The sequence below is a fragment of the Cherax quadricarinatus genome, chromosome 93 (assembly GCF_038502225.1).
Source record: "Cherax quadricarinatus isolate ZL_2023a chromosome 93, ASM3850222v1, whole genome shotgun sequence".
NCBI lineage: Eukaryota > Metazoa > Arthropoda > Malacostraca > Decapoda > Parastacidae > Cherax > Cherax quadricarinatus.
In genome coordinates, this window is record NC_091384.1 from 854,877 (window position 1) to 859,876 (window position 5,000).

General features: G+C 41.3%; 2 protein-coding genes across 3 annotated transcripts in view; one reads left to right on the top strand and one right to left on the bottom strand.

The window, feature by feature from the left end:
• Positions 1 to 5,000, top strand: part of LOC128703418 (uncharacterized) — a 41,162-nt gene that overhangs the window by 32,756 nt on the left and 3,406 nt on the right. The window lies entirely within an intron of this gene.
• Positions 1 to 5,000, bottom strand: part of LOC128703416 (uncharacterized) — a 21,509-nt gene that overhangs the window by 8,850 nt on the left and 7,659 nt on the right. The window lies entirely within an intron of this gene.

Below are 5,000 nucleotides of genomic sequence, written 5' to 3' on the forward strand. Positions count from 1 at the left end.
CTCTACCACCTATGTGGATATACACAACTTTACCACCTGTGTGGATATACACAACTCTACCACCTATGTGGATATACACAACTTTACTACCTGTGTGGATATATACAACTTCACCACTTGTATGGATACACACATGGTGGCCCATGACCTGGTAGGCTTCACATGCTGAGGGTCCATGGTTTAATTCCCAGCATGGGTGGAAATACATATTAGGCAGTTTTCTTACACCTGTTATCCCTGTTCACCTGTCAGTAAAATGAGTACCTGGGTGTTAGTCGGTGTGGGTCAAATCTTGGGAAAATAATTGACCTAAATTGCCTGAATGCTCTGCATAACAAGGGGCTTTCTATATAGTAGTATGTCATTGATGTCAGCTATGGTCTGTGTACCTTGTACATGTACTTGTAGAAATAATGATATAATAATAACACAGCCTCTCCTTACTTAATGACCAAGTTGCATTCATAAGAATAGGTTGGTAAGCAAATTGGTGATAAGTGAGGAGCATACCGTTCTGGTAGTGGGTTTGTGTCAACCATCTTTAGATATTTTTTTAATATCACCTTTGCACCATTTATAAAATTTTTAGTATATTTTTAAACGTTTATACAGTAGCGTATAGTATACTGTAATAATTAGAATAGAGGAAATCAGCTCTAATATACATTATTAGGGTTGCATTTTGGTCGGAGAGCTGGTTGTAACTCCGAGTGGTCGGTAAACGAGCATGTCGCTGAGGAGATGCTGTAATAATAATTACTAGATGTTCAGGAGAAGTAAATTGAATATTATTTAATGGGAATAAAAATTTCACACTGTTTACTCATAAAATAGTCAGATCTGCATTTACACATTTGAATTTCACTCTATGACATCCTCAATTTTTTTGTTTTATCTTTTTCGAATGCTTGAATGCACAAATAATTCGCACATAGGAAAGAATATGATGATGTTTGAACCATTAACCAGTCACATACTGCTCCAAGTTGGTCCAAAACATTGTCTTAAGTTTCTTTCTCCTATGTGTGGGTTATTTGTGTATTGTTCCAGTCACGGTATTGTGCCTTTTTTGTTCTTTTTGAACACTTAGAGCTCTGCCACAGAGATTTTTGGAAGTTACCTGAGCTCTTCCAGGAAGATGTGAATGGGTTTAACAACTTTTGGTCATAGGGTATGTAAACATGCCAATTTTTCCCAGAATTGGTCCTTGTTATACAAGTGTTGAAAATCTGAAGGAGATTGGATGAGGTGTTGTTGGGTTATGACCGAAATATAATTGAAAAGTTAAAGTTATAAAGAAAAGACAAAAAAATTCAGGCAACCTTTTGAAGGTCCCTTTTTAGGGATACTTAATATAAATAATAGTAATAATAATAATAATAATAATAATAATAATAATATTTATCATATCAAGAGCCCCTGAGGGGCATCAAGGCACTTCATAGAAGGGTGAAGTGACTACAGCAAAAAAATGTGTAAATATGTATTGCAAAATATAATTTACACACATGCAGGTCAAGGCAACTTCTTAATTGCTTCCCTGGCATGTATAATTTAAATTAGTGCCACTTAATATATGCATTACTAATGTTATGATTATTATTATTATTTTATTCATGGGGAAGTCGTCGACTCAGGAGCATCATACAGCACCTGGGAAATTTACATACATATGAAATCCATTTGCAGTCGTATTATTAGGGATTTACATATTTTGAAAACAAAAATATTTTGGAGATATTACAGGATAGGTATATGTTTTCCATCACATTCTGGAGATATTACAAGACAAGTACAGTAGCCCCCCCCCCATATCTGCAGGGGGACACATTCCAAGACCTACAGTGGATACCCGGAACTGTGAATAGTACCAAACCTTATATATGTCGTTTTTCGTTTACATACATACCTATGATAAAGATTAATAAATTACACACTTTTTCACTGATGGGAAGCACTTCACGACTGCTCTTAGGCACCACTACTTCTGTGTTTTGGTGTCAGTTTTAAGCAAAAGTAAGGGTTATTTTTTGTAAGCATTGTTGTAAGTTATATACAGATGAATTTCATTGAATTATTCTTCTTATTCTTTGATACTGTGGACCCCCTTGCCAAGCCCCAGCAGAGAGGGGCTCTACATTCCCACCTGAGTTCAGTAACCAGCTTCCCTTCAAAGACTGATAAAGAATTTTCCACAGAGCGGAAAAAATGGAGCTGGCTAAAAGTAAGCCAATGAACAGGTGCCCCTCCTGTAGAGTGCCCAGCAGGCAAAAAACGATGAGGACAAGCGTCCCAGAGAGAACGGTGGAAATTTGTCACTGATACACAGGCGAGAGAGAGACGTCCACACCCGATGAAGGCTGGCGCAGAAGTCCTTCATGTTGTCTGCCACTGCTACCTCATGATGTCTGCCACTGCTGCTTCATGTTGTCTGCTATTGCTGCATCATGTTGTCTGCTACTTCTTCATCATGTTGTCTGCCACTGCTGCTTCATGTTGTCTGCCACTGCTGCTTCATGTTGTCTGCCACTGCTGCTTCATGATGTCTGCCACTGCTGCTTCATGTCTGCCACTGCTGCTTCATGTTGTCTGCCATTGCTGCTTCATTTTGTCTCCCACTGCTGTTTCATGTTGTCTGCCACTGCTGCTTCATGTTGTCTGCCACTGCTGTTTCATGATGTCTGCCACTGCTGCTTCATGTTGTCTGCCACTGCTGCTTCATGTTGTCTGCCACTGCTGTTTCATGATGTCTGCCACTGCTGCTTCATGTTGTCTACCACTGCTGCTTCATGTTGTCTGCCACTGCTGCTTCATGTTGTCTGCCACTACTACCTCATGATGTCTGCCACTGCTGCTTCATGTTGTCTGCCACTGCTGCTTCATGTTGTCTGTCACTGCTGCTTCATGATGTCTGCCACTGCTGCTTCTTGTTGTCTGCCTCTGCTGCTTCATGTTGACTGCCACTGCTACCTCATGATGTCTGCTCCTACTTTTGCTAGCATGTTGAAGAAAGAGCTTTCCAATATATGAAGGTTGAGGGGCAGTGCCAATCGGACAGGTATTGCTTACTCTTGAACATCGCCAAAGAATCGAACATTTCTGCTACTTTGAGCTCAATTTCAAGGTACTTATCGTTGTGAAACCAATCAAAATCATATCTATTTCTGTAGTATATCTTCCATTCTATCAAACGAGAAAAAAAACAAGAATACAACCCTAAAAACTATACGAAAATATACCACTAAGGGGAGGCTAGTGGCTGAAAAGTGACTGAAAAGCGACTTTAGAACTAGCTCCTAGAATGGATTAAGTTCGAAACTCGGGGTACCACTGTACATTTTTATTATTTAAAAACCAATAACAAAAAACTGGGGTCGTTTTTTGGAGGCTGGAATGCATTAATGACATTTCAATTAATTTCAGTGAGGGAAAATTGGGACTTCTGCGCCAACCTTCGTTGGGTATGGATGTCTCTTTCTCACCTGAGTATCAGTGATAAATTTCCCCCGTTCTCTCTGGGATGCTTGTCCTCATCTATTTTGCCTACCGGGCACTCTACAGGTGGGGCACCTGTTCATCGGTTTACTTTTAGCCAGCTCCATATTTCTGCTCTGCGGAAAATTCTTTATCGGTCTTTGGTGGGAGGCTGGTTACTGAACTCAGGTGGGGGTGTGGGCATCCCTCTCTGCTGGGGCTTGGCAAGGGGGTCCACCAGATCTAATTGGAAACTTCAGGTTTCTATCTCTGTTTGCAAAGGAACTTTTGTTCCTTTTCTTTCATCTATCTAGGCTGGAATATTGCTGCACTCTAACAGCACCTTTCAAGGCAGGTGAAATTGCCGACCTAGAAAATGTACAGAGAACTTTCACGGCGCGCATAACGGAGATAAAACACCTCAATTACTGGGAGCGCTTGAGGTTTCTAAACCTGTATTCCCTGGAACGCAGGAGGGAGAGATACATGATTATATACACCTGGAAAATCCTAGAGGGACTAGTACCGAACTTGCACACGAAAATCACTCACTACGAAAGCAAAAGACTTGGCAGACGATGCACCATCCCCCCAATGAAAAGCAGGGGTGTCACTAGCACGTTAAGAGACCATACAATAAGTGTCAGGGGCCCGAGACTGTTCAACTGCCTCCCAGCACACATAAGGGGGATTACCAACAGACCCCTGGCAGTCTTCAAGCTGGCACTGGACAAGCACCTAAAGTCAGTTCCTGATCAGCCGGGCTGTGGCTCGTACGTTGGTTTGCGTGCAGCCAGCAGCAACAGCCTGGTTGATCAGGCGCTGATCCACCAGGAGGCCTGGTCACAGACCGGGCCGCGGGGGCATTGACCCCCGAAACTCTCTCCAGGTAAACTCCAGGTAAACCCAACCTTGGGCAACAAATCTTCCTCATACCATCAAGCAGCTGGGCTCGAGACGGCTTATGCTGTCAGTGGCCCTGATAAAGCCAACAAAGAAAGAAGAAAGAAAGTGAGGAAAATTGATTTGACATACTATACGAGCAAATTGAGTTACGAGCTCAGACATGGAGCGAATTAAACTCGTAAGTCAAGATACCACTGTACTGTATTTACTGTACATCGAGATTATTATTATTATTCTAATTATATATGAGGAAGCACTAATTCCATAGGGTTTTTAGCCACCTAGGATTGAATATAATCAGGTTTGATCCAAAGAAGGGGAGAGTAGCTCAAATTCCTTGGATCGAGAGTCCTGCATCATCTAGGGACTCTCCCTTTCCCTTTGTAATCCTTGAGGGTCCCTCAGGTTGTGTGGCTCAGCTGTATCTGCCTACTAATTGATTCCCAAAATTAATTCATTGTGAGTTTTCCTTCATTTTAATAACTGTGGAGATGACATTATATATTACACATCACCCTCCCCCCACACACACATACATACATACATGTATACATACATATACATATATACATTGTATACATATACATACATACAATTTGCCAACCACTTCAAAGCTAGTG